Raw genomic sequence first — 20658 nt, forward strand, 5'->3', positions numbered from 1 at the left:
TCTCAAAAAACAAAAAAAACAACAAAAAAAAAAAACTATGATGTATAATATAATCCTGGCAATGTCAGTCTCCCAGTTTTTTTCTTTTTAAAATTACATTAAGTTTTTTATTGGGGAGCTGAGAAATATATGTCATGGCTGAACTAGGTCCCCAGAGCCTACATAATAAAATGGAAAGAACTGATATAAATTGCCTGACATGCCATGCTTGCTCACACACACACACACACACACACACACACACACACACACACTAAATGAATAAATAAATAAATAAATGTAATCTAAAAATTAAACTTTCACATTGTCTTAGAAATTGAAGTTTTATGATACAAATTTGTTCATGAATAAATATGGCATAACCATCAGAATTTCATATGAGTATTTAAATGTCACCACCAACAAAATCATGTCTGTATAAAGATATGACATATTTTGTAAAATTTATTCTCTGAATGTTTTGTTTTGATACTTTGAAAATGGAAATTGGTTATTTTACTGACTAGTTGTTGCAGTAGATAAAATTAAACTTTGCTTTTATGTATTCATTTTATAATCTGTTATCTCTGCTAAAGGAAATACTCTGCTGGACCCATAGACTTGTGATTTATTGAAAAAAACAATTTATCAATATAAATATATATGCATACACATAAAAGTGCATACACATGCATATATACACATCTATAAACACATGTATCCCTTGAGTGTATCCCTTATACTAATTGTTTGGGACCAGATTTCAGGGTTTTCTTTTGCATTTTGAAGCCTTTTTAAATACACATTTTGATACCTTGCAAATGGGATCCAGTTCTGAGTGTAAAGTGTTTGTATGCTTTATGCATTTCTTATACATAAATTCTAAATACAATTTTAGACAGTATTTTAAAATTTTTCAGTGGGAAATTTTGTTGTATAATGTGACATCTTCTACTTGAGACAATATACCAGTATTCGCATAGCTTCACATTTTGGAATATTTCAGACTTCACCTATCTTGATATATCTATGTGTGTTTATGTAGGGGCAGTAGCTCCCACAGAGGTAGAAAAATGTTGAGAACTAAAATCACGTAGTTGCCTTCTTTTAACTGTTGAATAGTCTAGCTCTGGGCTTTAAGTGAACTGCTTACTCTACGTAGTGACTGCTCAAACCTGAGGAGTGATCTTGAACCTTTTGTAGCATCACAAGACATGCTCCTCAGTTTAGATACCAGGTACTTCATTACTTTTACTATGTAGATTCGTGGATCATACTACTGTTTACTTGTTTCCATAGCCTAACCACATGAAGATCTCGCTTAGATGTTCTATCCAAAGGGGATGGTAAAAGACATACTGAAAACAATTTATTATATGACTAGAAAATCCTTCTAGATTTAAACCTTTTTCTGGCTTTGGAGGCTTCATATTAAGCACATTCATTGACATAACAGTTTTGTGTACATTCAAAATACTATTAGAAATAGAGGAAGAACGGCAAGCATGTGAAGATGTTCTGCTTCAATAACTAAAGAAGTACAGATCCTTCTCCAGGGTCTACCAAGAAGTGTGGTCCTCACCCCTCATCAAGGAAACTTCTCTTTACAACAAAGGGAGACCATTGTAGAAAATCAACAACAACCAAAGTGCAGAGTTGTGAAGCCTAGTCCCTACTGGTGCGTCCACAACACAACTCCTGCATCTAAGTCTTAAGATCATTGTGGAAGAGGGAGCAGGAAGACTGTGAGAGACAGAAGACCAGGAGGTTTGCTGTGAGACTGTGTCTCCTAGGAATGGCAGAAGTCACACCCATGCAGTCTTACCAGCGTGACTGACTGCCCCAGCGTGAGTTTAACCAGGGCAATAGCAGCATTCATGCTAACATGGACAAGAGAATAAAAAGTTGAACTTTTTTCATAAAAAATGTCAGCAGATTGTGCTTGCATCAATGAGAAACATTATCTTATCAAAGAATCCTACTCTTCTCATTTCCATTTATATAGGAAATTGATTAATACTTAACTAATTGGTACTTGCAGTTGGGGATTAGCAGAATTCACTTTTCTTCACTGTTCAACCACTGTAATTTAGATCCTTACCTCGATTTAAAGCTTTTATTATTTTCAAAGGTAATCATCTTCCTGTTGTTAGAAATAAAATATCTAAGCACCATGCTAATTATAGCTTATGTGTGCCTCACAAATTAGCTAATTAACATCGCGAAAAAGCAAATGTACAGTGAGTGAAGTTTGAACTCCTGAATTGGAGTCAAGCCTCTTGCACTGTAAAGGGCTGAGAGATGTGTTATCTCCTATCATTAGGTCAGATACATGTTGGAGCTAATAACTAGGCAGCGATTCACTGTTCTGCAGCAGGATAGTTTTCTCTGATGCTTCTATACAGTTATAACTGAGAGCTTGTTCCATCGGTGCCCCACTAGATAGGTAAGAGTTCTGAGGAGGTAGGAAAGTGGAAAGATGTACAGAAGTAGGAAAGCAATCAATTAAGTAAACTCACACAGGGCTCTGGCATTCATGACCTGCTTGAGGAAACTATGAAATCAAGCAAACTTGTGAGTTTATATTTGCTGCGCAATATATTTCAAAATTTATGATGGTGACTTTAATTCCTCAAGCCCAGACTACTTTTTTTAGGAGAAAACAACTAGAAATCCAACAGCTTATGAGCCGGCTGAGCTCAATTCCAATACAAACATAATCTCTGTGTAGTCAGAGAAAAGCAGACTCGTGGTCTCAGGCACCTCCATCTACAAGCATCAATGTGCTCCTTAGTGCAAGCTTCCAGGACAAAGCTCACTCAGGGCCACTTGGACTTACGAAAAGCTACTGTGTTTTGGACAATTCTCTAATCTCAGTGTTCAAAACTGAGGAAGTCAAATATGAATAGCCTCAAAAGCAATGGAAGACACAGAGTATGAAATAAATATCTAAATAGAAAACTAAGTAAGTTATCACAAATGTTATGGTAAATGGCATACATTTTAAAAGCTGAAGACTAAGAAAAACCAAATTTAGCTCACCCCTTCTCTTTACCATTGGAAACCCCCTGTCCATGCCGGACAGGAAATCTGCTAAGTAATTTGTACTCTCCTTCCCACCCTCCAGTTCTAAATCTCCAGTCTTATCTCCACTTGATAGCAGACCACTAGCTGCCAACTCTCCTTCTTCTCTGCCCCCACTCCCAGGGAACTAAGCAGATTCTCTCCTACAGCTTTCCTTCCTCCACTTCTTTTCGTCTCACCACCTCCCCAACACCCTTCACACCGTCTCCCTATGGAATCAGATCTTCCAGGCAGACTCAGCTTTTATCTCTCCATTGACTTTCTCAGCTCTGCCCCAGCTTCTAGTCCATCCCCATTTCTGCATGTCAGCTTCTAATACCCAGAAACAAGTTCTACCTAGGATCCCAGTAGTCCCACCTGAATGGGACTGAGAAGCATTCCCTACCAGGCAACCCACAGCTACCACATGTTCCTAAGATCCAGAGAGACCAACAGAAACCAAGGAGTGGGAACCCATCCAACAATGACAAACCAGATACCAATACTAGAATTACAATCATAACAAACCCAGATACTTAGATGCCAGTGTAAAAGCACAATCAATAACAGCCAGAACAATATGTCTCCACTAGGGCCCAGCAACCTTACTTCAGTAGGCCTTAATAAATGAAATATAGCTCAAGTAGAAAACATGGACTTAAGACTACCTGCCCTGGAATGGCACTTCTCCAGTGTTCTAGGCCCTTCCACATGAATCACTAATCAAGAAAATCCCCCCTGACAGACTATGCCTACAGGTTACCCTGATGAAAGGAATTCCTCCCTTAAGGAATTTTCTAGTGACTCTAGTTTGTGTTAAGTTGACAAAAACTAATCTGCATAGGGACTTTTTAATAATTTACCCTCCATTAGTGACTACTATGTCATTTTTCAAATGTGTATCATTAAGTGAAAGTATATTAAATGGGAATGTATATTGACCAGTTTTTCTGTTGTAACAACAAATTATCTGAGTCAATCAACTTGAAAGGAAGGAGTTTGTTTCATCTCATGGTTTTAGAAGACCTAACCATGGCTGGTCAGCCATACAGCTTTTCAGCCTTTGTTGAAATGGATCACTGTGACAGCCAGGATATTGGCAGGGTGACCTGTTTACTGTGTGACAGCCAGTGAAAGGGAAGGGAAAGAAAGAGAAAGGACTGGACCCCAAGAACCCATTCAGTTTAATACTACTGGTGATCTAACTCTGTTTCCTTCTTGTCACAGGCTGAGGAGCAAACTTTTACTGCATGAGACTTTGGGGGTCATCATTCATACCATAGCTAACAGAAGGGATTTATTTCCCAATTCTTGTGCATTTATTTAACAAAATATTAAAATTTTTCTAAATCTAATTTAGAAAAAATGAGTGTGTAAAGATCTCACAATTTTTGAATACTTAAAATTTTCAATTTTAAGATACTTAAAGGGAAAAACATAAAGAATATATTTATTGGTTAAGGAGCTTTAGAACTATTTTGAGCCTACCCACACATTCATTTATGTCATACACAAGTCAACAGGTAGCAAGCTGATGTGTTGCTCTTATTAAATATGGAGAAGTGTTGAACCACCTCAATGGATCTCATGAGTAACACTCTTGATGTACCATGATATATGAAAAATTAAATCCTGGATTGTGAAAGTGCTAGGGTTTGGACAGAATGGGTTTTATAAGAGTTGTCTTGAAGACCCTCAGCTAGACAATATGCAGAGAGGAAGAGAACTTGAACACTCAACCCTAAACTGGACCTCTCCAATCAGACTCCTCCCCTCAAGACATAGGGGAGGAAGAGGAGGTAAAAGAGTGCCACAGAATACTGCAGATGGCAAGACCATGGTCCATCTACTGAGGTGAAGCACAGATATGGAGTGGAGCCAGACTAATCCAGACAAAAAGCTGCACTGCATGTGTTAAAAGCAATGGATCTGGAGAGGGAGGAATGCCCCATCCATCTGGAGCACAGAAGATCAATCACATGAGTGCTGTGGGATGTCTTTCTGTAAACTGTGAATATGTGTTGCTCTGATTGGCTGATAGATAAAGCTGCATTGGCCTATGGCAGAACAGGATGGAGCAGGTGGGAAAATCCAAAAGAGATAGGGAAAGGAGAAAGCAGAGGCAGGAGAGACATTAGCAAACCGCCCAAGGAGCAACATGTAATGGTAAGCAAGTAAAGCCAAGGAACACATGCCAATACATAGACTGATAGTTATGGGCTGAGTTAAGTAATAAAAGCTAGCTAGTAAGAAGCCTGAGCCATGGGCCATATAATTTATAATTAATATCAAACCTCTGAGTGATTATTTTATAAGGGGCTTGGTGGGACTGGAGAAACTTCCAGTTTCATATTTGTTTCAGATGCTGGATATTGGGCTATAGGGATTTAATAAATAAAGCTGAATTTTGGTAATGTTCCCATCTAAAAAAAAAAACCAGTTCTCTTGATTTATAGCTTATACTATAATTCTTATAGTACATAATTATTATAATTCATCCTATAATTCTTTTTCTGACATAATTTCTAGAAATAATAACAATAATAAATAATTTTTCATCTTGAAAAAAAAAAGAAAAGAAAACATGGACTTCAAAGTAGTTTTTATAAATACAATCAAAGACCTTTAAGAAGGCATTAGTGAAATAGATGAAAACACAAACAGTGAAATAAAATGAAGAAATCATTCAGGACATGAAAGTAGAAATAGAAGAAATTTTTTAAAAAATTGGAAGTGAAAAATTTTAGGAATTTGAACAAGAGCCTTGGAGGGAAGCCTCACCAACAGAATACAAGAGATGGAAGGAAGAATCCCAGGCCTGTACAAGATAGAATAAATGGAAAATTTGGTTTTTAAAAATGCTAACTCTAACAAAATCCAGGCACAAAACATGTAGGAAAGCTTGGACACTATAAAAATACCAAATCTAAGAATAATAGGAATAGCAGAATGAGATAAACCCAAGTCAAAAGCCCAGAAAATAATTTGAGTTGCTGTGGATATCGCTCTGTATAAATAAAACACTGATTGGCCAGTAGACAGACAGGAAGTATAGGTGGGATTAACAGAGAGAAGAACTGAGGGAACAGGAAGGCAGAGGAGACACTGCCTGCAGCCACCTCCAGGACAAGGAAGATGTAAGGTACCAGTAAGGCACAAGCCACGTGACAATGTATAGGTTAATAGAAATGGGCTGAATATAAGAGTAAGAGCTAGACAATGATAGGCCTGAGCTAATGGCCAAGCAGTTTAAATAATATAAGGGTCTATATGTTTATTTTTTTTTTTTTTTTTTTTTTTTTTTGGTTTTTCGAGACAGGGTTTCTCTGCGTAGCTTTGCGCCTTTCCTGGAGCTCACTTGGTAGCCCAGGCTGGCCTCGAACTCACAGAGATCCGCCTGGCTCTGCCTCCCGAGTGCTGGGATTAAAGGCGTGCGCCACCACCGCCCGGCTCTATATGTTTATTTTATAATGGGCTAAGGGACTGGTGGGGATTGGCAGGACCCAGAGAGAAAACTCTCCAGCTACATTGAGCAAAAACACAGAATATGACCCTAACCTAAAGAAGGAAGTGTGTATCAAGATACAAGAAGCACGCAAAACACCAAATAGACTAAACCACAAAAAAAATTCCGCATGACACATAATAATCAAACATTAAATATAAAGAATAAAGAAAGACTATTAAAAGCTGCAAAGGGGGAAATACTACATAAATTATAAAGCCAGACTTAGAATAGCACCTGACTTTTCAATGGAGTCTCTAAAAGACAGAAGGGTCTGAACAGATGTACAGACTGTAAGAGAGCACAGATGACAGCCCAGACGTCTATACTCACCGAAATTTTCAGTCACAATAGATGGAAAAAATAATACATTCTATGATAAAACCAAATTTAAGTAGTATCTATCTGTAAATCCACCTCTACAGAAGGTACTGCAAGGAAAACCTCAACCTGAAGAGGTTAATCACACCCAAGAAAACACACAAAATAAAGAACTTTGGACCAGAAAATGAAAAGAGGGAGGAAAAATCCCACTCTACAACAACAAAATGACAAGAATCAACAAACATTAGTCATTAATATCTCTCAACATCAGGTCTCCATCCCTCAGTAAAAAGACACAGACTAGTAGATTGGATAGAAAAACAGGATCCATCCTTCGACTACATCCAAGAAACAGACCTTAACATCAAAGGTAGACATCACCTCAGGGTTAAGGATAGAAAAAAGTTATTCCAAGCAAATGTACCCAATAAACTGTAGCCATTTTAATATCTGACAAAATAGACTTCAATTCAAAATTAATCAGAAGAGATAGTGAGGGGCACTACATATTAAGCAAAGGAAAAATATAACAAGAGGATATTGCAATTCTTAATATCTATGTATCAATCCCAAAGGCACCCAAGTTCATAGAAGAAGCACCATTACAGATAAAATCACATAGTGACTCTCACACATTGATAGATAGTGGATGACTTCAATATCCCATTCTCATCAATAGACAGGTCATTCAAACCAAAAAAAAAAAAAAAAAAAAAAAAAAAAAAAAAAACTAACAGAGAAATACTGGAGATCACAGACTAACTAGACCTGAGGGATATTTGTAGAACATTTCACCCAAACACAAAGAATATACCAGCTTCTCAACACTTTATGGAACTTCCCCAAATTGATCACATACTTGGACACAAAGCAAGTCTCGGAAGATACAAACAAAAATTGAAATGACGCCCTGCATTCTATCTGGCTACCACAGATTAAAACTCGATTATCAACAAAAACAGTAGAAAGCTTACAAACTCATAGAAATAGAACAACTCAGCAGTGCATGGCCAACACAAAACTAACTTACTGGTACTTTTTCCACTCTTCTTTTCTTACCCTAAAGGACTTTTGCTTATATATTATGGCTTCCCATTTTGTTTTTAGGGGATCTCTGTGTATGCCAATGTGTATGTCTCTGCATTTACCTGTGTTTCTTGTGCTTTTTCATTGGCTCTTCCTTTCTCTGTTACTTTGCTTTGTTCTATTCTATTCAATTGTTTTTATTTTACCTTATTTTATTATTTTTTCTTTTCTTTTTTTTCAAGATGCCTGTTTGTTTTCTATTGAGAGAAAGCAAGAACAGATATGGATTTGGGTGGATAGAGAGTTGAAGAAGAATCAGACGAGGGGCAACCATGATCAGAATGTATTGTATGGAAAAAATCTATTTTCAATTAAAAAATGGAAAAAATAAAAACAGAAAGAGCATTATTGAGGAAACATAAAAATAGCCATTTCAATCACATATGAAAATATTTTAAGCAACAAATGAGCATGATAAGGGTGATTGTGTCTGAAACCTAATGTTAATTAGGTTTCTACCTTTCCCTAGAGAGTGGTGGTTTTATCCTGAGCAAGTAGGTATATCAGGATGTTCCATAGGAAGAAAGAAAATCCTAATTTTAGTCAGTGACACCAAAAAAGCCCTTGAAGTGCAGGGTCAAGACAGTCTGGGCCAAGCCAGTTACATGGCTTAGCTCTAATTTCCACAGAATGGAAGCCAAAGTTGCTGTAACTGTGCTTGTTCATAAATGACAGGGCTATGTCTTAACAAATGAGTCAGAAAAGAGAAACATTAGCGGCAGTACTTTGGTGAGGTATTCAAAGAAAAAGTTATACATGCAAGGCAAAGAGTATGAAACCAAACCTTCAGTTCTACTAAAGGAGTCCATCATAGTCTTATCCACCCAAATCAAATGATGGAGACCTGTGCTCTCTCTTAGTAAAACCCTGGTCCAGGTTACCTCTAAGAGCTCATACTTCAAAGAGCCAGCTTTTATGAAACTACAAAATGGCATTAGGTCTTCTTTGTTTGTTTGTTTATTTTAGGAAGAAAACAGGTTTATTGGATAGCCTACAAGGGACAATGGTTGAACTGTAAAGAGTGAAGCCCACAGCCAGGATTTTCACTTCTGAAAACATTAAGACATTGAGTGAGATATCCTACACCAGCTTTTCAGTGCTGACTCCACATTAACTGTCCAAATTCCTGGAGCAGCTTGCTCAGAGCCAGGGTCTCGGTGAGTCAGAGGTGACCTCCCTTTAATTATAGAAACCCCAGACAGCATGTCACTCTAATTAGAGGAATCTGTGGGTGGATTTGTTGTGGGGCCAATTTGTTCTGAGGGTCCTCTTTCTTTACCTTCCCCTTTTTCTTATTTTTGATCTTGTGTCTCTTTGAAGATTTATTGATTGATTTTGTGTGTGTGCTTGGGTTCCTGCATGTACATATGTGCACCATGTGTGTACAGGTGCCAATGGACACCTGAAGAGGATATTGGATGCCCTATAATAAGTTGTGAGCCATCAGATATGGATCCTGAAAAACTGAATTAGGATCATTGGCAAGAGCATCAACTTCCAGTCTTCTAGTCCATCTGCCTCTTTATAGGTATCTACTTAGTTGCTCCCCAAAATCTCCAGTATTCAAGTGTACAATACACCACACACTCTTAGCCTGTCCTTTATCTTTTCTCTTGCACATATCTAGTTATGCCCTTGGCACCTTTCTGAACAGCCCAATAAATTAATCTTGTCCCAGGCTGAAAACTGACAGGACACTTGTAATTGCTTCTAGCCTTCTAGAAAACATAGCTTACACAACTTACTTAGGACCCAGGCTGGGAGTGGCACTCTTTTGTGTTCAGAACGCAGGCCCTCCATGCTTTGAAAATTGTACCAAGATGATGACTGCTCATCATGCTTTGCAATGACTTTAGTTCTTGAAAGTCAGCCTCCCAGATTACAAAAAGCTTGCTCAAAGCATGTGTCTCAAATAGAGGGAAGCCTGTCCAACCATCCTGTGAACACTCAGGAAAGAATTGTTATTGGAAAGGGAACAAAACCTCTTGTCTTTGGCCCAGCATCCCACAAAGTAGAAAACATTTGCTTTGATTCCATACCCAGGTCAATGGACCACAGAAGCCAAAATCAGTTCGTTAAAACACCACCACGGACCACAAGCCACCCAAGAATCAGACACATTTGTATAGACCAGTTCCTTCCCCCACATGCTCATTTTCAAGGCCATATGGGTTGGGGAAATTGTGTGTCTCTGTTAAAGTGGTTTTCAATGTGTATGTGAATTGGTTTTCATTCTGACATGATTTTTGATTGGTAAATGTATAAAATAAATGTCAAGGGGAAAAAAAGGCTTAGCTACTACAAATTTAAATGTACACAGAAAAGTTGCCATCATATTTGGAACTTAAAAGAGAGCAAACTATATTTTAGTTATTTGTGTTCTATTCATTACCAACATGAAAGGAACACTGTTCCAAAAAGAAATGAAATATTCTCCCTAGAATATATCCACTATTCCACTTTTCTTTACAGGTGAAATAATATTCTGTGTTATATATAAATCTCATTTTTATTATCCATTCATCTCTTGATGGACATCTGGGTTTATTCCATGTTCTTGATATCATAAATAGACAACAATAAATAGGATGTGCAAATATCCCTATCGTAGGATATGGAGTTCTCTGAGTACATACACAAGAATGAAAGGTTTATTGGCTGATTAGAGCTCTGTGATTGTGAAGGACTGGAATTTTATAGATCTCGAGGTAAATTATCTTGGGTGGTCTTTGGACCCCAGAAGCCATTTATTCCTACCTCCATGTCTGAATATCTTTGTGACTGCCATATGACCGTTTTTGCTATGTTAACAGACCACTAGTTTTGGTAACCCTAAAAAATAAGAATGTCATCAGCTAGTACTTGAGTGAGGAAGTTTTACCCACCGTGCTATATAACCTATCTTCAGATGTTCAATATTTCAGAAGTGCTTTGATTTGTGACTTCTTATTTTCCCTCTAACTGCAGAAACATCATGAAACTGTTACATTGGAATATGGTTTGGGAGATAAACTAAACCCATATTCTTCAGTCATGGTCCCTCATAGTTGGCTACAGAATAATCACTCTATTATTTCCTTCATGGTGAGCATTTTTTTCATCAACAATCCCAATATAAAAGATGAATTTTGGGCCCTTTGCTTATTATCAGACAGCTTATAAGATGGCTTGATTCCACACAGCTGTCCAGGACCACCATAAATTTTACACCAATAGTTCAGCCATTTGTAATTGCTTTTGTTAATTATACCTGATCCTGAGTCAAGTCTTTAGACAATCTTGCACTTTTAGAGATTGTAATGTAGTATCATCCAAAAAGATCTGATGCATAAATAAGCAAGCAAACAAAAGAAATGATTTAATTAATAAATAAATCAGATCCACTAACTGCCTTAGGGTCAGCTGAGCAGCAGTTTAAATAAATATAATTTTTTGCTTTATGTTCAGTTTCTTCTCTTTTATTTCCAGTTACAACCACCCCTCTTTCTCTCCCCTTCAAACCTCTCCCTTGCCCTCACATTCCCTCTCAAATTCATGGCCTCTGGTTCTCTAATTGTTACTGTTACATTGTATATATATATAAAAAAAAAACAAATATATAAGCACAGCCTGCAGGGTTCCTTTAATGTTGCTAATATTTATGTGTTGTTTATATACATTTATATATACATATATAGTTACTGTTACATTGCATATAAAAACAAATATATAAGTACAGCCTGCTAGGTCCCTTTAGTATTGCTTTTATGTATATGCTTTTAGCATTGAGCATTTAGTATTGGATAACCAATTAGGGGGCTCATCCCTAGAGAACACTAATTTACCCTCTCTCAGTAGTCACTAAGTGCTTGTAGTTCTTCATCTAGCATTAGGGCTCTATGAGATTTTTCCCCTTCATTGTTAGTGTGTCTATTGGTTTATCTTTGTTCAAGTCTTGTTTGGGCAACCATATTTTAGGTGTGCTATAGGTGTACCTTCCCTGTCATTTCTAGGATCTACTGTCTTGCAGCAGATGTTTTATTTCTGTGGCTCTTAGTTTTTCCATACTCTATTCTGCAATGTTCCCTGAGCCTTTGTTGTAGGAATTGTGTTGTGGATGTATCACTTACAGATGGGTATCTATGGGCATTTGTTCTCTTCATTTTCAACATGCTTGGCATTCTATAACAGTCTCTGACTGTTGCAGAAAGAAGCTTCTTTGATAAGAGGTGAGAGCCACATTCACATGTGGGTAAAAGGAAAAGTATTTCAAATGCAGTGAGGAATTATACTAGGAAAATACCAGTACTAAGGTGTCCCCAAAGATCCATGACTTCATAAGCTACAGAGAGTATGCTAGCTTACCAGTGCCAGACATATTTTTTCTACTGTTGAGTGGTCCCTAAATCCAATTTGACAGCTGTTTGTTTCCACCAAGACATAACTACCACTATTGCACATTTAGGGATATCTTGCCATGACAGTCATTGTATTCATAGATATCACAGCTGGGTGGAACCATTGATGTGTTTTCTCCTTTGGCATGTTGTACAGCCCTTTCCAGTACTTTGAAGCTAGTCTTCAGCAAGGAGGCTTTTGGGTTAAATACAACTCCATCTGTCTGAGTTTTGTGTCCAAAGTACAAGCCTAGGATACACAAATCATGTGTTTAATCCTCTGCACCACAGAAATCACCCATGGTGGCCCATGCCTATAATCTCAGTACTCAGAAGTTGGGGTAAAAACATCAAAAACTCAATGTGGTTTTCAACTACAAAGCAAGTTTAAGGCCCAAATGGATCCTTGTGTGTGCAGTCTGTGAGTGTGTGTGTGTGTGTGTGTGTATTATGAAATATATATATGATTTATTTATCTGATTCATCTGTGCATCACAAGTGCTCTAATCAATATCCATCACACATAATAGGTACTCACAAATATTTGTTGAATGAAAGAATGATAGCTAATGAGTATTGTCTTAGATTAACACTCTCAGTTTAACTCTTAGATCGATAAATATAAAAGACATTAAGTAGAAACAGAGGAAGATAAGATGTAGAAAGTTAGGTGACATAGAATTTCTCCTGGCAATCCTACTTTGGCACATATCTTATTATCTGCATAACAATGAAACTTCATAGAATAAGGTGGCCACTTGAACAATCTATGACAGCTGTCTAGCTCTTAGGATAAATGTCAGAAGATAAAGATTCTTTTCATTCTGTAATACTTAAAAGTAATCCTTAGAATAGACTTACACACACTGAGTGTTAATCATTTATTGAGTATCAATGTGATATACATATAGCTATTAAATACCATAATTTAATAGACCTAACCAGAAGACTCAGAAATGAGTTATTTGAGCCAATGTAATCTGCTTGCTCACAGTTCACAAAATAGTTTTGGTAAAATGTTTCATGCTATGCATCTTCTCTTGCTGTACTTTAACCTTCCACACAACAAAAATACATACAAGAGAAGGCAATTTGGAAAATAGGGCCATTAAGTACAAGTAGCCTAATGGGTGTTTATGCTACTGATGAGGACTGGAAAAATGGCTCAGCCATTAAAGGTTAGGTTCACAACCATTCTGCAGTTGACAGTTGATTAACTTGTTGCTGTTTGTGGAAATACACCTTTTTCTTTGTGGCTTTTTCAACTCTTTTAATGTTCTTCTGCTTAGAACACACTCTCCCTTCTTTGGGTATGCAACTGAACTTCAAGGCTCAACACACTAAGGTATCAAATGCTGAATAAAAAAAATGGAAAAACTAGAAAGTGAAATAACCCAATCTGAATCTATATATAAGTATCCTTCAATCTGATTCTATCTATAAGTTTCCCCTTTATATGCCTAGTTTCTTGTTATTAGTATGTAGTAAGCAAATAAAGTTTGAAACAAAGATACAGTGTAAAACATTTAAGCGTGTGTGTGTGTGTGTGTGTGTGTGTGTGTGTGTATTTAAAATAACAATAGATAGCAAGATAAAAAAACGAAGATGGGTTCACAAAGTGTCTGTTGAGGAAAGAACTCCAGTGGTAAATGAGTTAGTATTCTAAGATACACTAGATTACTTTTAATTATTTTTAAGAATTTCATACATGTACATAATGAAATATAATCATATCTACCCTCATTTTCCCGTCCAACTCTTCCCTTATACCCCCTCAACATGACCCCTACCAATTTCATGTATTTTTTCTTTTGATAACTCAGTAAATCCAGTTACTGCTGCCCACGTGTGCTGGGCCACCAGTGGGAGCAGCATAATGAAAAAGGACTTGTTTCTCAGCACCCCTAACTCCTCACCTTTCCCCTCTACTCAGTCACATTGTTTCTATGATACAAAACAAAACCAGACAGGGGATTTGCAGGAATCGTGAAGATAAAAATTTCCAAGAAACCAACTGCAACCAATAGAAATCTGAATTGAATTATATGAATAAAAGTCAAAACTAGTGTAAAACAAAAATAAATACAAGAACTGGCACCAAATAAGCATAGAGAAACTCACTAATGAAAAGGGTTTTTTTTTTTTCAGGCAATAAAACTTAGCCAATACTTATGTGGTGGAAAATCTCAACCCCGTCCACTTTTCCAGGATTATAGGGTAGTTTTAATTATGAAGGCTCCAGAGACTTACCTCATATAAGAAAAATACTACTTAAAGATACAGGGAATCAAATTCCACCTTATATACCATAATACATAGAAGCTGTTTTTGTGGGTGTCGTCATGAGGAAAATTCTTCCAAATAAATGACTTTCTAGTTTGGAATATGTTTCTGTGCTTTGGGAACCAATCTGACAACCTTCACACTTTGAGGGGTGGAACCCAGAACACTTTGATCTTTCAGTTGTCAGTGTTTCTTTCCTCTTCTGCACTCCAGCACTGCATGGAGCATTGGTCTCCTGCCCTCTTCCTTCCCCAAAACTACAACCATAAGTGCATTTGTCTGATGTGAATGACTAAGTTCAAGTGTCAACACCATTAAAAGGCTGGCAAAGTTAACTGCAGTGAGATAGAAATGCCTTAGTGTACTTGAGCCAAAATATCCATCTGCATTGTGCTTTTTTACCTTAAAATAACTTGTGAAGGTAAATCAGTTCCTTAATAAATACCAATGTTACATGACAACTATATCCAGCAAATCAAGCAGTCTTTGAATCCTTTGTTTGATGCACTGATTCATTGTATAACCTTATAAATTAAATATCACATAGCTTAGTATGAGTTATCAAAGGTCCATCAACCAACATTGAGATGGAACTGTTCTCTAGAAAGTATTATTGTTTTACAAATAATTAAAGTGCTAAAATCTACTTAAGGTTTCACAAGAGTTCATAGTAGCTTATATACATGTAAGGGGTAGTAATAAAAATGTGAGGACACCTTCATTTAACTTATTTCTATATTATATCTTAGAGAACTGCACCTTACTTCCCCCGATCCAATTATTATGTGACACCTTAAATCTATCATATTGCCAGGGTGTACAGCAGGTTATACCTTTCAAGCTATATAAACACTCTGATGTTTGCCCCATGATGAAGTTACCTAATGGACCATATCTCAAAATATATTTCCAGAAACATTTGTATGAGTTAAATGGTCATACTGACTTGTTGTGGTTTTACTTCTAATGTATTCAAAACTTAAGACCCACCCATATAACATGTACTCTGAAATTTCTTGTAAATATTACTAGAAACAAGTACCAATTTCAATATATGAAAATGATCTGTAACTATCAACAATTTCCACCTATAATAATTTAGCTATTTGGGGCTTTGAGGGTGGGGGCTAATGGAAATATAATTTGCAGTTAATAAGTAAAGATTATTGTGGTGTATACCCTAAAAAATAGACTTCTCAATGTAGCTAGAGTTTTCCTGCCTTGCCCACAGTCAGGACAAATCTTTGTCACCCGCCAGTCCCATAGCTGCTCAGACCCAACCAAGTAAACACAGAGACTTATATTGCTTACAAACTGTATGGCCATGACAGGCTTCTTGTTATCTAGTTCTTATATCTTAAATTAACCCATTTCTATTAATCTATAAGTTGCCACATGGCTTGTGGCTTACCGGTATCTTTTACATGTAGCTTGTCATGGCAGCGGCTGACAGTGTCTCTCTGCCTCAGCCTTTTACTTCCCAGCATTCTCCTCTCTCCTTTTCCTGTCTATACTTCCTGCCTGGCTACTGGCCAATTAGTTATTTATTTATTAACCAATCAGAGCAACCGATTTGACATACAGACCATCCCACAGCACTTCCCCTTTTCTTTCTTTCTTTCTTTTTTTTTTTTTTTTAAAGAGGAAGGTTTTTAACTTTTACACATCTCCAAAGCCAGCTTGGTATATTTGGGAATTTGGACATAGCTTCTCTTACTACTTCCTGCTGGAGGGGGGTGCTGTATCTTATGGGGACACAAAGAAAATTTTAAGATTATGGAGTAGTCTGTGAGGGTGTATCATCTGAACCAGTTGCCTTGAATCCAGTCTGGATGTTGGATTATCTGGGCCATGGTGTCATCGGAGACCTTTCAGGGGGTCTTGGCTGGTCAAACCTGATGTATCTTAATCTGGAACAAATCCATAGTCTCTGGCTTTCGGTGAAAACAAAAGCAGGGCCTCTTTTCCAAAGCAACATATCCTTACATCCAAATTTTGAAGTCAAGGTACCTTTAAAATATACATTTTGGCATAACTCAACAGCTTTTACAATCAAATGTTTTTCTTCAGTTACGAATATCAAAGAGAACATTATCCAGATTCTCTGTGTGGTAGCCATCTTTATGTGGCTTATGTTTTATATTACCTTGAGCCTATTGCTTTAAACTGCAGCCTTTTAAGCCTGAAATGGCGCTGTGGCTACTGGCTCCCCCCACTTCAGCTTCCTAACATGGCGGTGGTACATTTTCCGCCAGCTCTGGGAGCCATCAACTCTCAGAAATAGTGGGTCTATGCTTCTATCAAAGCAGCGTCTAGCCCAGAAACCTCTCTTTTTGTTTTGTACTAGCAAAGGCTAAATCCACGATGCAGCTTAACGTGTCACTTGCAGAGGCCTCATTCCTGCCATACTGCAGGTCCAGTGCGCACACCAGGAACCCGCCATAGTAGATCAAACACGCATGCTGCCGCTAACTTGAAAGAGACAACTAGGAACTGTTTATAGCTCCGTTTTAGAATCTTTTTACTCAGGTTTTAGGTGGAAACTCTTGCCAACACATTGGACACCATCTCAACTCAAAACTAATAATTTAAAAATAGTGATCAGAGCCCTTCTTACTTTATTCTGGCAGGTGGTAACACATGTATTCTTATCTCATGAGTTTGGCTACACATTTTCCTTAAAGTCTAAAAGAGTTCCTTAGCATTGTTTGGGAGAATTATTAATTATCATTGCATTAATAATACAAAGTACAGATGTCAAATCATTTTAGCTGTATATAGCTGCTGACTTATAAAGTTGTGCACTTCCAGATCAATAATTATAGTCCAGGAACCCATGGCATCTGCACTTAAAATCGTCTACATGAGAGTGGACGTGCCTTCTGTGTTCATGACATTTCAGCACAGGCTGGTCAATTGCCATCCCTTTTGTATTTTTGTGACATGTCACTTTCTAAAACTTTTAAGAATACCAGATAAACTTAAAAGAACCATATAAATTTTATAGAAATATGCACATAAATTCTCTAATTTACATGTTCTCAAAGAAGCACAGAGAAAACCATTACTTTAGGATTCTCAGTCAAAGCCATTTGAGCTAACATGATGGTGAAAGCTATGACAGTATTTTTCTGTTGCTCAAAAACGCAATATTGGCAAAAGAAACAAAAAAAACAATTTGTAGTGTTTAAGAAATACTTAATGTATTTTAAAATACGGTGACACGGTTTCTTTATAGGATCGGGTTTATAAGATTTTCCAACTGCGAAGAGAGGGTTGGTTGCATAATGAGAATGGGGGAGTTAAACTTGCTGACCAGAGCAACTTGAGTGAGGGACAACAGAAAAGGTTTTCTGAAAGTGAAAACAGATCTTGCTTCCTGGATCTACAAATTTGCAAGAAGGGTAGATGTAGAATAAACAGATCTCCCTCTGTCCCCATGGAGCTCAGGTATGCAGCTGCTCAAGTCAAGTCCAAACCCACAAGTTCATCCTAGATCCTGTCTCTCGTCCTCTACAGTTCATAAATCATCACATTCTGAAGTCCTTGAATCTCTGCCTCTTTCTCCACATCTTCAAAGAATGATCTCTGTTACTTCCTGCTGCCCCTCACCCTTTATTTCATTATGACATTCTATCTCTAAAGTAATACTTTTAAAGTTTTTTTTTAAATTTTAAGTGGATTGTACTTAGCATTTCTTTGAAGTCCACATTCTGTAGAGCAGCAAAGCTGGGCATGGTACCAGGCACATGTCTGCAATCCCAGCCCTTGGGAGGTAGAGGCAGGTGAATAGGAGTTGAAGGCCAACTTTGGCTACATTGTAAATTCAAGATCAGGCTGGGGTACATGAGAACTGTCTCCAAAAATGATTTAAAAATGAAACACTTCTATAGAAGAGCACATAACCTATATGGTTTGTCACAATACCATAGGGAAAGCCTATTGCTTGGTACTTTTCCATACTCGCTGTCACTAGTAATTTTCTAAGTGACTGTGCTTTTTTGTTTTGCCCGGAATTTCTTTTGTGTCTCCTTTTCTTATGCCTAACAAGTCTTTATTAGGCGATATGCTGACCCTTCTACTTAAACCTTCCAGATCTCATCTCTTTTCAGACTTCTTTCATCACCCATGGAATACTTTGTGATACCAATCAGTCAAGGGAAGTTCTCCAAGGTCTGGTGATTCACAGCTTTTATTTCCATTGGGGTTTGGAAGCCGGAGAGTGAAGGCCGTTGTTGGGTGGAAGCAGAACTAAGTGGAGCTCCCAAGTGTAGTGGGACTCAGGCACCTGGACTCTTACAGATGTAGCTGTGTGTAAGCCTAGAACTCAGGACTCCTCAGATTTGGTCTCTGTCTGGCATGGAAACTTTCACGCTGGCCTAGGCATCAGGACCCCTTAATCTTGCCACAGTAGCCAGTGTACCGCTCTTACCTTGTAGTCTGAGAGTGTTGACTGAAAACTTGAGAGCTCACCACGGAACTCTTCTGGTGACCAGTGCCTGCCTGATTCCTTTCCTGTGTTCATCTAGTTTTCCTAAGTCCTTCATTCTCAACTCTGCCCACTCTTGAATTCTTCTTCCACTGCCCTTCTTCTGCCCCGGGCTGCTCCAGAACTCTCCAGAAGCTGCTTCTTCAGCTGTCCAGTGGATGGCTGCCTTCCCATCTTTCCATCTCAGCTGTGTCTTTCTTCATGTTACCTGCACAGTGTGTACTCAAGGAAAACCAAGACCAAGGAGGAGAGCCCTCTTATCAAGACGAGTGCTGTAACACTGGAGGAGGAGGCACAGGAGTCCCCGGTGGAGCACCTGAGTGAGCCTGGGCATCTTGAAAACACAGCCAGCAAAGGGATGCCTGGGTAAATCACATCCTTGCCTGTTTTGTACCACAGAAACTCTAGGCTAAATCACCAGGAGAAGTTCTTCTCTTTGGGGAACAAGGAAATGGCTGAAGAGTCACCTAGAGGTCACTGGAAGCCTCTTCAAAACTGTTTCAAATCATCTCCCCGGGGCTGTGCCATGGCAGTCAGCAGACATTATTGTGTAGTTTTCTCAAGGTATCCATGAGGGTGCAGCATGGTTGGTGGGAGCAGAAGGGATGCTACATTGGTTAGTTGGATGACAATCCTTTTCCTGAAGGCAGCCAGAACAGTAAGGGAGAATCTAGCAGCTGATAATTAGGGAGTCAAAATGTCCCATCCTCCAACTCTTTGTTTGGTTATTAAAAAAAAAAAAAAAAAAAAAAAAAAGTAAACACCAGAAGGAATGTTTTAATGAACTTGTTACCTCTAACAATGATTTTAGTAGTCCTTTCACGGGCTTTCCATCGGCATATTCCACTAGAAGAGAATCTCTCTATCTGACTCATCCAATGTTCTTCAACCCCCAGGCATTTAAACAAGAATCATTTCTCATTAGTTTTTCGTGTGCATGCAGTATCTGCAACTCTTAGTATCTGCAACTCTTATTTGTAATGAACGGTTCTGGAACTGACAGAGTAAAATCTATCCTGTCTCAAGTCCAGTTGTCTGGGAGCTGGGCCCAAGGACCGGAATTCTGCACAGGGGATGAGTTAAAGGAGTGTCCTAAGGAAACACCTGTAGGGCAGTGAGCATGATGTAGCAGACCGAGAAGCTTAAGCAGGCCCTGGATTTATTTGGGCCTAATCCCAATGAGAATTCTAGCATGTTCTGTGTCTTTGGGCCAGGGGGCTCAGGTATTTAGAACTTTGTGCTACCGAACTATTATTGTCCTTTGCCAAAGCCTAGAGGATAGTGATGTCAGGAAGCACAGTTCAAATCCGGGTCCTGCAGCCAAGTCACCTGGGGCAGGCTTTGTCAGCAAAAGCAATCTTCTGTGAAAGGAAGCACCTTAGATTTGAGAAGTCCACACTCACTGCAGCAGCACCCCCGAGGCAGTCTGTGTGGGCCTTCACCACCTTTTACTATAAACTTTAGTGCAATCTCTTTCAGGAATCTGTCATCTGAGGGGTGGGGTGCTTTAGTGTTTGTTTCTGTTTTGTCCTACCTGATTATTGTCTTAAGTT

Source organism: Peromyscus maniculatus, chromosome 12, assembly GCF_049852395.1.
Source record: "Peromyscus maniculatus bairdii isolate BWxNUB_F1_BW_parent chromosome 12, HU_Pman_BW_mat_3.1, whole genome shotgun sequence".
Lineage (NCBI taxonomy): Eukaryota > Metazoa > Chordata > Mammalia > Rodentia > Cricetidae > Peromyscus > Peromyscus maniculatus.